Source organism: Oncorhynchus keta, chromosome 35 (genome assembly GCF_023373465.1).
Source record: "Oncorhynchus keta strain PuntledgeMale-10-30-2019 chromosome 35, Oket_V2, whole genome shotgun sequence".
Lineage (NCBI taxonomy): Eukaryota > Metazoa > Chordata > Actinopteri > Salmoniformes > Salmonidae > Oncorhynchus > Oncorhynchus keta.
The window spans coordinates 54232674-54246870 of record NC_068455.1 but is presented as its reverse complement, the minus strand read 5'-3'; the positions used below and the strand labels follow the sequence as shown (position 1 = coordinate 54246870).

General features: G+C 42.5%; 1 protein-coding gene and 1 long non-coding RNA gene across 8 annotated transcripts in view; one reads left to right on the top strand and one right to left on the bottom strand.

Moving 5' to 3' along the window:
* LOC118369140 (VPS10 domain-containing receptor SorCS2-like) overlaps positions 1-14197 on the bottom strand; it is a 324788-nt gene that overhangs the window by 153549 nt on the left and 157042 nt on the right. The gene's annotated exons all lie outside the window — the stretch shown is intronic.
* Positions 440-1021, top strand: LOC127915560 (uncharacterized). Of its 2 annotated transcripts, XR_008091342.1 has the most exons (4): positions 440-578; positions 637-723; positions 782-926; positions 985-1021. It is a non-coding gene; the product is annotated as an uncharacterized LOC127915560 (long non-coding RNA). The 2 variants fall into 2 exon arrangements; XR_008091341.1 differs by lacking the exon at positions 440-578 and having other exon boundaries at positions 583-723.

Sequence of the window (14197 nt, the reverse complement as noted above, 5' to 3'; positions counted from 1 at the left end):
TCAAACTCATTCGGTTAATCATAAAAATCAGAATTAAAAATGATAACAATCTAAAAGTTGAAAGTCAACGAATGTGAGATCCCCAGCCTCTGCCATATGAACACATTGATTCACCGTGATCCATTGGCGGCTACAGAAATGAGTGCATGGGAACTCATAGCATATCGGCCAATACGGCAGTAGGTCTATAACTTCCTTTGCTCTTTCACACCAAGGATTGGTGATTGTCAAGGGGGAGATTGTTGGAAAGTTTTCCCAGGTGTTCTGTTTAGAATGATGTTTTCCCAGGTGTGCTGTTTAGAATGGTGTTTTCCCAGGTGTGCTGTTTAGAATGATGTTTTCCCAGGTGTGCTGTTTAGAATGCTGTTTTCCCAGGTGTTCTGTTTAGAATGATGTTTTCCCAGGTGTGCTGTTTAGAATGGTGTTTTCCCAGGTGTGCTGTTTAGAATGATGTTTTCCCAGGTGTTCTGTTTAGAATTATGTTTTCCCAGGTGTGCTGTTTAGAATGGTGTTTTCCCAGGTGTGCTGTTTAGAATGGTGTTTTCCCAGGTGTGCTGTTTAGAATGGTGTTTTCCCAGGTGTGCTGTTTAGAATGATGTTTTCCCAGGTGTTCTGTTTAGAATGGTGTTTTCCCAGGTGTGCTGTTTAGAATGGTGTTTTCCCAGGTGTGCTGTTTAGAATGGTGTTTTCCCAGGTGTGCTGTTTAGAATGGTGTTTTCCCAGGTGTGCTGTTTAGAATGGTGTTTTCCCACGTGTGCTGTTTAGAATGGTGTTTTCCCAGGTGTGCTGTTTAGAATGGTGTTTTCCCAGGTGTGCTGTTTAGAATGGTGTTCTCCCACGTGTGCTGTTTAGAATGGTGTTTTCCCAGGTGTGCTGTTTAGAATGGTGTTTTCCCAGGTGTGCTGTTTAGAATGGTGTTTTCCCAGGTGTGCTGTTTAGAATGGTGTTTTCCCACGTGTGCTGTTTAGAATGGTGTTTTCCCAGGTGTGCTGTTTAGAATGGTGTTCTCCCATGTGTGCTGTTTAGAATGGTGTTTCCCGCGAATTGCATTTTGGAAAATGTTTGAAATGGCGTTTTATTGGCTGCTTCATTACATGAGTTGCAAGTTCTGTTAAAATGCCTTCTAAATATGATTTGTGTCATTCTGAGCACCGTGGGTGGACGCCCTAATGGGTTATGCACCCAATGCATATGGGTCCTGTACATTTTTCAAATGGCCATTCAATGAAATCATCCCGGTCATATTGTCTGGCTCCACATTTTCCTAATGACAACCCTGCCATGGACAAACCTTATAAAGGCATTCATGCTGCATCCTAATCTGAATCCACTGTGTTAGCTAGCAAGCAAATCTATACCGAGTTGTGGCTGTGGTATCATATGAGTGGCCATATTTGGCGGTGCTTCTTAAGGTAGCATTAAGACCTGGATATAATATGATACTGTATTACATAATCATTTCAGAGCCTATGGATTGGGGTTGCCAGCCGCTGAGATGCCTAGTACAGATGTAGGATCTTAATTTGAGATAGTTTGCTCCAGCAGGAAAATATTCTTTGGATTATAATTAATGGAATTTCATTAGCGCAAATCAAGTCTGACATTTTAAAGTGGAAATGACAAACTTGACAAACCTTTTTAAACCTTGAATGCACTGCAAGTTTGCATTTCCTGCCTTCCAGGAAAATTCTCAGTAACAAAAGTGTGATCAACTTAAGATCCTTTAATTGTACATCCGTGGTAAAAGGACGAAGATCATCCTAGTTTTACACAGGAAGCAGGAGCAGGAAGAAACAAATGAGTTCTATGTATGACATAAAGGCCTAGGCACACAGGGGGTTTACATTGCTTCTGATACATCCAGACACGGAAGGAGAATCACCATAGCCTTCACTACAGGTTCCCCGAACCAGTTATCCTCCAGTGAGCGTTAGCCACCATGTGTTATAGCCTAGCGCCTGACTGATCCCAGTTCACCATTCCACATGCTCTCCATGCTCCACTGGCTCTTTATCTCTCCCAGAGTTGTTCCCGGAACAGTGGCTGTGGAGCAGAGATGAAAGCTAGGCTGATTCTCTATGGCCATACGCCATAGCCATTACAGAGCTGAGGGACTTCATAGGGATGGAGGGATGGAAAGGGATTGGAGAGAGAGACGAAACAAGGGATTTGTTGGATCTTCTTTGGTCGCCTCATGGGTTTAGCTGGCTCAGCTTTGGAAGCAGAGGGAAACTGTGTAATATATTCATGTGATTGGTTATCATGGTTCATGGTTACGTGTCTTCACATTTTCTTGTAAAAAAAAAAAGGAAATATAGGCATGGTTTTAATGAAATGGACTTTGATCGCTCCTCGCCAGTATCCCCAAGGGAAAGCCAGCTTCCATCAATGGCGAGGTCAAAATCGATGAAAATAAAATCCTCACAGGAGTTTAAGTTTTCCTTGACTTTACAGGCAATGACACTAGACTGGTAGACTTTCTCCCTGAGAGTATAGGCAAACAGCAAACAGGCCGCTATTAGCATACATTAATGGCATCTTTCAGTCAAGTTGGTAATCTTATCTTCAGCAGTAGGTTTAGGTTCTGTATTTTTTTAAGCCATGTTTAATCATGTCATGCATTTTACATAGATAGTCCCACCCTGTCGGTCATCTCATAGTAGTTTTCAGTGACAGCTGTGACCACTATAGTGACCACTATTCTACCATATGCTATTGTATTGTATGCTGATCAAATCAAATCACATGTATTTATAAAGCCCTTCGTACATCAGCTGATATCTCAAAGTGCTGTACAGAAACCCAGCCTAAAACCCCAAACAGCAAGCAATGCAGGTGTAGAAGCACGGTGGCTAGGAAAAACTCCCTAGAAAGGCCAAAACCTAGGAAGAAATCTAGAGAGGAACCAGGCTATGTGGGGTGGCCAGTCCTCTTCTGGCTGTGCCGGGTGGAGATTATAACAGAACATGGCCAAGATGTTCAAATGTTCATAAATGACCAGCATGGTCCAATAATAATAAGGCAGAACAGTTGAAACTGGAGCAGCAGCACGGCCAGGTGGACTGGGGACAGCAAAGATTCATCATGTCAGGTAGTCCTGCTGATCACAATGGTCACTTCATTCTAGAATAATGAAATTATTAATTTCTCTTCTGTTGCATTTTATTATCATGTCTTACATACTGGTTCTATCATGTGTTATGCTGCAACTCGTAATGCTCACACACTCAGGTGTTAAGTAATATTCTTGCTTCATTATCTGCACACGGTCTTACATTATGGCATGGCTGCTGATATTGCATTCGTGGGAGCATGTGCATGTTTTGGCTTCGCATCCATCACCTTACGAGGCAACTGCCGTGCTATTCATGCATTTGGTGTTATGTCCCGTATCATCTGCACATAATTGTTGGCATGGTTGCTACTATTGCACCCCTTCCATTGCAGTACGATGGCAGACAGATTCATTTTATCCAAGTGAATACAGAATGTTTCCGCAGATCTTTTAACCCATCCTATGAGGCTTCTAGGATATGATGGCAAGTGAGTAATCCCCCTCTACCATCAGTCCTATTAGCAAACGTGCAATCATTGGATAACAAAATGGATGAGCTCCGATCAAGACTATCCTACCAACGAAACATTCAAAACTGTAATATCTTATGTTTCACTGAGTCGTGGCTGAAAGATGACATGGATAGCATACAGCTGGCAGGGTTTTGAGTCCATTGACAAGATAGAAGAGCTGCCTCCGGTAAGACAAGGGTTGGCGGTCTGTGTCTATTTGTAAATAACAGCTGGTGCACAAAATCTAATATTAAGGAAGTATCAAGGTTTTTCTAGCCTGAGGTAGAGTATCTCATGATAAGCTGTAAACCACACTATTTACCAAGAGAGTTTTCATCTATATTTTTTGAAGTTGCGTTTTTGGGTGGTTTGTTACTATAAGTAAAGCCTTTCACTGTTAGTCTACACCTGTTATTTATGAAGCATGTGACAATTAACCTGTTACTCCTACCCCCTACTTTTTCGAACCTTCTGTTAAAAATCGCGCAACATTTCAGCGCCCTGCTGCTCATGCCAGGAATATAGTATATGCATATGATTAGTATGTGTGGATAGAAAACACTCAGACGTTTATAAAACTGGTTAAATCACAGCTGTGACTATAAAAGAACGTGCGTTTCATCGAAAAGCGCAGGAAAATCTGATCACTGAAAATGGAAATATATATCCATCCTCCACTTCAACCCATTGATAAAGGCGAACCACAATAAATGGGGCTGAGGTTGCAATACCTACAGCTTCCACACGATGTCAACAGTCTTGTCATTTGCCTAGGCTTTGTTTCTTGGTCAAACGAAGAAGAGACAAGCCATTTGTTCAAGCCTCCGACCGGATATTTTGGTTGAGATTTACCCGGACATTATTTCCAGACGGACAGCTAAAGAATATACTTCGCCTCGTGATCAATTTGATCGCTTATTAACGTTTACTAATACCTAAAGTTGCATTACAAAAGTATTTCGAAGTGTTTTGTGAAAGTTTATCGTCAACTTTTTTAATAAAAAAAAATGACGTTACAAGACGCAATTTTTTTTTCCGTTTATCACACAGTCTTCATAGATCGATATCTAGGCTTTATATGGACCGATTTAATCTGTGATTATGGGACATCTAGGAGTGCCAACAAAGAAGATGGTCAAAGGTAATGAATGTTTTATATTTTATTTGTGCGGTTTGTGTAGCGAATTACTATGCTAATTATTTTGTTTACGTCCCCTGCGGGTCTTTTGGGGTGTTACATGCTATCAGATAATAGCTTATCATGCTTTCACCGAAAAGCATTTTAAAAATCTGACTTGTTGCCTGGATTCACAACGAGTGTAGCTTTAATTCAATACCCTGCATGTGTATTTTAATGAACGTTTGAGTTTTAACTAGTTCTATTAGCATTTAGCGTAGCGCATTTGCATTTCCAGATGTCTAGATGGGACGCCTGCGTGTCAGGTAGGAGCAAGAGGTTAACATTTGATTTGATACTGTATGTTGTTGTATGCTATGTGATGGTTTGTCATGAATGAGCTGTGCTGCTGAAGCATTCCACTGCCTAGTTTTCCCTCTGTTCGTCTTGTGTTATATAACCATGTATGCCTTTTCCATTCCAAATGTCAGTCAATCAAACGCAGCCTTTTGTTATCATGGTCCGATTGCAGGGATTCAGTTAATTTCAGTTGACAGAATCCTTCAGTGCGTAATCTACTCAGGATCCATCTGTCCGCTACTCTCATTTACTACGGAGCAGCAACCAACATGCATGTCAAAGTATCACTCCTCTCTCAGTATCACAATTTTGAGTCCAAGTTAAGGTGGTCTGCATGATGGCTTTTATGGGCTCTTCAGTATGAAATACACTAAATACTCCTTCCCTTTAATTAGTTTTCTTAAATTCTGGTTGCATTACGGACACTCATACGTCGACCGTACTTTCACACACTCCTAGATTAAATAATTATCATGGAACATCAGTCGACATCACCAGAACTAACACTGCTTTCTGGTCAGGCCCCAGAGACGGGCACATCGCGCACCACTCCCTAGCATACTACTCGTCAACATACTACTCGTCTACAGTCTCTTGACAACAAGGTTGATGAAATCCGAGCAAGGGTAGCATTCCAGAGAGACATCAGAGACTGTAACATTCTTTACTTCACGGAAACATGGTTCACTCGAGAGACTCTATCGGAGTTGGTGCAGCCAGCTGGTTTCTTCACGCATCGCGCCGACAGAAACAAGCATCTTTCTGGTAAGAAGAGGGGCGGGGGCGTATCTCTTATGATTAACGAGACGTGGTGTGATCATAACAACATACAGGAACTCGAGGCTAATCTGAAAACAAGACTCCCTAAATTCTATCAACATATAATTTGCGCAAGCAGGGCTGGTAAAACCCTGGATCATTGTTATTCTAACTTCTGCGACGCATATAAGGCCCTCCCCCGCCCTCCTTTCGTAAAAGCTGACCACGACCCCATTTTGTTGCTTCCAGCCTACAGACAGAGAATAAAACAAGAAGCTCCCACGCTCAGGTCTGTTCAACGCTGGTCTGACCAATCTGATTCCACGCTTCAAGACTGCTTCGATCAAGTGGATTGGGATATGTTCCACATTGCGTCCAACAACCACATTGACGAATACGCTGATTCGGTGAGCAAGTTCATTAGAAAGTGCATTGACGATGTTATACCCACAGCAACGATTAAAACATTCCCAAACCAGAAACCGTGGATTGATGGCAGCATTCGCGCGAAACTGAAAGCGCGAACCACTGCTTTAAACCAGGGCAAGGTGACCGGAAACATGACCGAATAAAAACAGTGTAGCTATTCCCTCCGCAAGGCAATCAAACAAGCTAGGCGTCAGTAGAGACAAAGTAGAGTCGCAATTCAACGGCTCAGACACAAGAGGTATGTGGCAGGGTCTACAGTCAATCATGGATTACAAAACGAAAACCATCCACGTCGCGGACCAGGATGTCTTGCTCCCAGACAGACTAAATAACTTTTTTTTTCTTTGAGGACAATGCAGTGGCGCTGACACGGCCCAATACCAAAACCTGCGGACTCTCCTTCACTACAGCCGACGTGAGTAAAACATTTAAACGTGTTAACCCTCGCAAGGCTGCAGGCCCAGACGGCATCACTAGCCGCGTCCTCAGAGCATGCGCAGACCAGCTGGCTGGTGTGTTTATGGACATATTCAATCAATCCTTATCCCAGTCTGCTGTTCCTACATGCTTCAAGGGGGCCCCCATTGTTCCAGTTCCCAAGAAAGCAAAGGTAACTGAGCTAAACGACTGTAGCACTCACTTCCGTCATCATGAAGTGCTTTGAGAGACGAGTCAAGGCCCATACCACCTCCACCCTACCTGACACCCTAGACCCACACCAATTTGCTTACCGATCCAATAGGTCCACAGACGACGCAATCGCAACCACACTGCACACTGCCCTAACCCAATTGGACAAGAGGAATACCTATGTGAGAATGCTGTTCATCGACTACAGCTCAGCATTTAACACCATAGTACACTCCAAACTCGTCATTAAGCTGGAGACCCTGTGTCTCGACCCCGCCCTGTGCAACTGGATACTGGACTTCCTGACGGGCCGACCCCAGGTGGTGAGGGTAGGTAACAACATCTCCACCCCGCTGATCCTCAACACTGGGCCTCCACAAGGGTGCCTTCTCAGCCCTCTCCTGTACTCCCTGTTCACCCACGACTGCGTGGCCATGCACACCTCCAACTCAACGGCATACTGCTCCGCCCACAACCGTAAGGCTCTCCAGAGGGTAGTGAGGTCGGCACAACGCATCACCGGGGGCAAACTACCTGCCCTTCAGGACACCTACACCACCCAATGTCACAGGAAGGCCATAAAGATCATCAAGGACAACATCCACCCGAGCCACTGCCTGTTCACCCCGCTATCATGCAGAAGGAGAGGTCAGTACAGGTGCATCAAAGCTGGGACCGAGAGACTGAAAAACAGCTTCTATCTCAAGGCCATCAGACTGTTAAACAGCCACCACTAACATTGAGTGGCTGCTGCCAACATACTGACTCAACTCCAGCCACTTTAATAATCGAAATTGATGTAAATTGATGTAAAAATGTATCACTTGCCACTTTAAACAATGCCACTTAATATAATATAATGTTTACATAACCTACATTACTCATCTCATATGTATATGTATATACTGTACTCTATATCATCTACTGCATCTTTATGTAATACATGTATCACTAGCCACTTTTTTACATATGCCACTTTGTTTACATACCCTACATTACTCATCTCATATGTATATACTGTACTCGATACCATCTGCTGCATCTTGCCTATGCCGTTCTGTACCATCACTCATTCATATATCTTTATGTACATATTCTTTATCCCCTTACACTAGTGTATAAGGTAGTAGCTGTGGAATTGTTCGGTTAGATTACTCGTTAGTTATTACTGCATTGTCGGAACTAGAAGCACAAGCATTTCGCTACGCTCGCATTAACATCTGCTAACCATGTGTATGTGACAAATACAATTTGATTTGATTGGATTCTTTCATGTTATGCTGCCTGTAAATTAAGCACGTGCGGAACCTGGCGAACCTCTGGTTGCCAGAATCAATGGCAGCATTCGATGTATCGGTGCTGCTACTGCTTTTCAATCTGGGCCCATGATCCTCTGATGCTACGATGTTGCATTTGATTGATTCAGAGATTGTGGAGTTTACATGCGTTCCTGCAGTATTGTTATATGACCATGATTGTGTCAGCTCAGTGGTCCAGTAGCTATGTTAAATAGGTAGAATATTCTCATATACCAGCTCATCCTGCCTCAGCGAATCCAACCGACGTTGCAGGCGGGTTCATACTACTTACGGTTGCATAGTTAGAATATTTCCCATGTACCAAGATCTTGCCTCATCGAGGGTACCCGGCAGTGTGTCATTATGAGAAAATGAAAAACGACTGCATAAGCTCATGCTACACATACAGTGCCTTCGGAAAGTATTCAGAAGACCTAGACTTTTTCCATGTTTTGTTATGTTACAGCCTTATTCTAAAATGGAATAAATACATAGAAATCCTCCGAAACCTACACACAATACCCCATAATGACCATGTGAAAACAGATCTTTTTGCAAATGTCTTAAAAATAAAAAACCAAATACCTTATGTATATATTAAGTATTCAGGCCCTTTGCGATGAGACTTGAAATTGAGCTCAAGTGTATCCTGTTTCCATTGATCATCCTTGAGATGTTTCTACAACTTGATATGAGTTCACCGGTGGTAAATTCAAATGATTGGATATGATTTGGAAAGACACACACCTGTCTATATAAGGTCCCACAGTTGACAGTGCATGTCAGAGCAAAAACCAAGCCACGAGGTCGAAGGAAATGTCCGTAGAGCTTGCGTCGAGGCACAGATCTGGGGAAAGTTACCAACACATGTATATGTATATACTGTACTCTATATCATCTACTGCATCTTTATGTAATACATGCATCATTAGCCACTTTAAACTATGTCACTTTGTTTACATACCCTACATTACTCATCTCATATGTATATACTGTACTCGATACCATCTACTGCATCTTGCCAACACATTTCTGCAGCATTGAAGGTCCCCAAGAACACAGTGTCCTCCATCATCCTAGACACTGTGCTTCTACATCTGCATTGCTTGCTCTTAGGGGTTTTAGGCTGGGTATCTGTATAAGCACTTTGTGACAACTGCTGATGTAAAAAGGGATTTATAAAATGCATTTGATTGATTGATCAATAGCTACCATATTGTACATTTCTCTGCTACAATGATTGAGGCTATGTTTGAAGTGTATAGCTCTCTTACAAAGTAGGGCTTCCCTTCAAAGTGAATGTATAGTCTAGTAGTTGTGGATTATACATTTCAACAAGGGTTTTGGCAGTGGAAATGAAGGAAATATCAAGTAAGTTAGCTACTCCCCACAAGCACTGGCTAAACACTTTTCTCTCAGTGAATATTCTCTATCTGTCTAGAAGGTCAACATCCACTAGAACGCAGCTCCTATCCATGCTATTGAAAAGATTCCACCCATAATTTCCTTCGTAATTGCCTGCGCGGCTCCTCTACCCTGAGATAACGCTGGACAAAGGAGATTTTTTTTGTTGTTGAAGAATTAACACATTTTCAAAAATGGTCTAGCTCCCATTAAAGTTTTCTATTGAGAGTGGAGGAGTTATCAAGGAATGAAAGGAGAGAAATAACAAAAAGTTCCCTCTCTCTCTTACAAGGCCAGTCCCTGACTACCTTTGCCTCTCCCTTCTCCATTGCACTCTCTCTTCCTATCTCACCACCACGCACACGTCACTCCTTGTGTGAATAAAAATCTCTCTGTAACGACAAGGTTATCTTTGGGCAGTAGAATTCTCTCTTCTTCTCTGTCTGATCTGTCATTCACATGTGGATGGGCCAGTCACAAGTTCACCACGCCATCTAACAGATGCTCCTGTCCTGGATCAATGACCTTTCATCTAGCCGGTCCCCATGTTAACAAACCCTGTTTAACTCCACAGAATTGAAGGGCAATGTACATTTCAACCTAGCCTGAGGGGAACCCAAATCCGACGTGGACTCAAATATATATATATATATTTTTCAAATACGTTGCTGTGCTTGACTAGCATGCCTGGAAAAATTAGGCTGGGAGGATGGCCCATAAAGTGCAAAATCCCTCCCATCTGGCACTTAAGGCAGGCTCAAGCAAACGCTCAAAGTACTTGAAGGATTGTAAATACAATTTGAACCCAGGTCTGATTCAAATACAGATCTATCGGCTATAGATTAATGTTACATATAAAACTCAATATAAAGGCTATTTGTGTTGAAGAGGCTATTTAGAGGCTATTTGTGTTGAAGTGCATCAAGGGACCGGACCGGTCCTTGAGGTATGAGAAAGACGAGTTTACGAGATCTGTCTGTGCCCTTCACCTTTTCCTCTAATTGCCTCTGGATTTATTATTGATTACCTGGAGCCCCCTTACACCTTTTCCCCATGTAATCCCGTCATAGGGTCTTACCAACCGCTTTCTCACCTCTGTGTGTATCATGTGATTAGGATTATTGATCTCGGGGAGAGACCGTGCATTTAGGGTGACCACATTTAAAATACCAAAATGTGGGACAACCGTGTGATTTTCCGGGACATTCGTGGGACAGTGTAGCCGACATGAAAAAACATTTTGGGCAGGGAATGTAAAACAGTCAGGAAGGGAGACTTTTAAAATGGGATTGAGTGAAGTTGCAGCAAATATGTTGAATGAGCAACAAATGAGCATGGAGAGCCTCACAAGTTTGACAAAATTACCTTATATCTTTCAGTCTAATATGGCTATTTACTTACTCATGTACTGTAGCGCGTCGTCAGAAGCATGCTTTTTGTAAGTAGTTAGTCCGAGCTGTCCTCTCCAGGTTTAGCTAGAATTCTGCCCCAAAGCATTTGAGAAATGTGATTGGTCATTGGCCCACTTCTCGTCTTGTGCAGAATATCAAATCTCACATCCTAGTCTCATGAACTAGGCGTAACAAAGTAGAAAATTAGTATGATATGTTACGATTGGTATGGTTACATAAGACAGATGGTTACTGAAGGCAAAACGAAAGTAAGGTGGTTGGTCTTGGTTGGTCGGGGTGGATGGGTAGTTGTGTAACGCAAGCATCTACCAACCCAAAGGTTGCAAGTTCGAATCTCATCACAGATAACTTTAGCTAATTCGGAACGTTTCATCTACTTACTACTTTTCAGATACTTATGATGTAAGCTAAACCTTCCCATAATCGTAACCCTTTTAGCTAACCCTTCCCCTAACCCTAACATTAACCCTTTAACCTAACTCCTGAACTTATTCCTAAACCTAACCCCTAAACTAGCTAACATTAGCTACAGTAGCTGGCTAACGTTAGCCATCTAGCCACTTAGCTAGAATTCGTAACATATCATACGTTTTCCAAATTCCTAACATATTGTACATTTTGAAAATTCATAACATATAATCCGAATTGTTATTCGTAACATATCATACAAAATTGAGAATCTCAAATTTATGTACAGAATAATAAGAAATGCTCTGGAACCATCATTGCAGCAATCTAAACAATGTCTGGAGAAGTGTGGATCATCACTACCACATCCTTATGATGCATTTTAAATTTAACTGCAAGAGACAGGTTGGAATGTCTGACAGAAATATGGGTCAAAACTTCCTGGGTCATGAGGTCAGTTAGTATCACCACTTTATTTTAAGAATGTGAAATGTCAGAATAATAGTAGAGAGAATGATTTAGTTCAGCTTTTATTTATTTCATCACAATCCCTGTGGGTCAGAAGTTTACATACACTCAATTAGTATTTGGTAGCCTTAAATTGTTTAAGTTGGGTCAAGCTTTTTGGGTAGCCTTCCACAAGCTTCCCACAATAAGTTGGGTGAATTTTGGCCCATTCCTCCTGACAGAGCTGGTGTAACTGAGTCAGGTTTTTAGGCCTCCTTGCTTGCACATGCTTTTCAGTTCTGCCTGCAAAATTTCTATAGGATTGAGGTCAGGGCTTTGTGATGGCCACTCCAATACCTTGACTTTGTTGTCCTTAAGCCATTTTGCCACAACTTGGAAGTTTGCCTGGGGTCATTGTCCATTTGGAAGACAATTTGCGACCTGACGGATGTCTTGAGATGTTGCTTCAAAACCATAGACTGGCTTTTTTTATGGCAGTTTTGGAGCAGTTGCTTCTTCCTTGTTGAGCGGCCTTTCAGGTTATGTTGATATAGGACTCGTTTTACTGTAGATATAGATACCTTTGTACCTGTTTCCTCCAGCATCTTCACAAAGTCCTTTGCTGTTGTTCTGGGATTCATTTGCACTTTTCGCACCAAAGTACGTTCATCTCTAGGAGAATGCGTCTCCTTCCTGAGAGGTATGACGTCTGTGTGGTCCCATGGTGTTTATACTTCAATACTATTGTTTGCACAGATGAATGTGGTACCTTCAGGCGTTTGGAAATTGCTCCCAAGAATGAACCAGACTTGTGGAGGTAAAAAAAAATCTGAGGTCTTGGCTGATGTCTGTTGATTTTCCCATGATGTCAATCAAAGAGGCACTGAGTTTGAAGGTAGGCCTTGAAATACATCCACAGGTACGCCTCCAATTGATTCAAAGGATGTCAATTAGGCTATCAGAAGCTTCTAAAGCCATGACATCATTATCTGGAATTTTCCAAGCTGTTTAAAGTCTTCTTAGTGTATGTAAACTCCTGACCCACTGGAATTGTGATACAATGAATTATAAGTTAAATAATCTATCTGTAAACAATTGTTGGAAAAATGACTTGTGTCATGCACAAAGTAGATGTCCTAACCGACTTGCCAAAACTATAGTTTGTTAACAAGACATTTGTGGAGTGGTTGAAAAATGAGTTTTAATGATTTCAACCTAAGTGTATGTAAACTTCCGACTTCAACTGTACACACACACGTACACACACACAAAGGTAGATACACACACACGTCTGTTTGTCTTGCCCCGTCCCAAGTATATATATATTTTCTTATTAGATATTTCTTATACATTTTAAATATATTTTTTTAATATCAATTTCCATCTACGGACTGAACATACTCTCCTGCCACCCAACGTGGTCAGAAGCTATCAGAAGCTAGCCAGCTAACTAGCTACTAGCTAGTAGTCAGTTAGCCACTGCTAGCGGTAATCACTGTTAACTCCGACATCAGCCAGCCTCAGCCTGGTCAATTCCTGCCTGTCTGCACAGCGCAATATCAACCCAGAGCATATCGGACTGCTTTTTCTCCACCTCATTTCCGGTTTCCTACCTCAATCTCTGAACCTTTACACCGGATCATTGCAGCTAGCTAGCTGCTATACGAGTGGCTACTCCTGGCTAACGTCTCTGTCCCGAAGCAAGCGCCAGTTAGTCTGGAGCTAGCCTTGAGCTAGGCCCGTCTCCCGGCTAGCTGAAGACGTCCATCAGTCAATTCCTGGGCTACAATACATGTTTTGCCAATTGGCCTGGACCATTTTACTGCCGACACGGAGCCCCACCGATCCATCACAACTGGTCTGCCTGGCGTAACCGTCCGAGGGGGTTTCAGCAGGCTCATCCGTTGCGACGTCCCCCGAAGGCCCATCTACTAGCCTGCGAGCCCCAGCCTGCTAGCTGTCTGAATCGCTGTGTCTCCAGCTAGCCTAGCTACTCACTGGACACTAATGATCACTCGGCTACACATGCCTCTCCCTAATGTCAATATGCCTTGTCTATTGCTGTTTTGGTTAGTGATTATTGTCTTATTTCACTGTAGAGCCTCCAGCCCTTCTCAATATACATTAGCTAGCCCTTTTGTTACACCCCCCCACACGTGTTGACCTCACCTGGCTTAAATGGTGCCTCTAGAGACAAAACCTCTCCCATCGTCACTCAATGCCTAGGTTTACCTCCACAGTATTCACATCCTACCATATCCTTGTTTGTACATTATGCCTTGAATTTATTCTTCCGCGCCCAGAAATCTGCTCCTTTTACTCTCTGTTCTGAACGCACTAGACTACCAGTTCTTATAGCCTTTAGC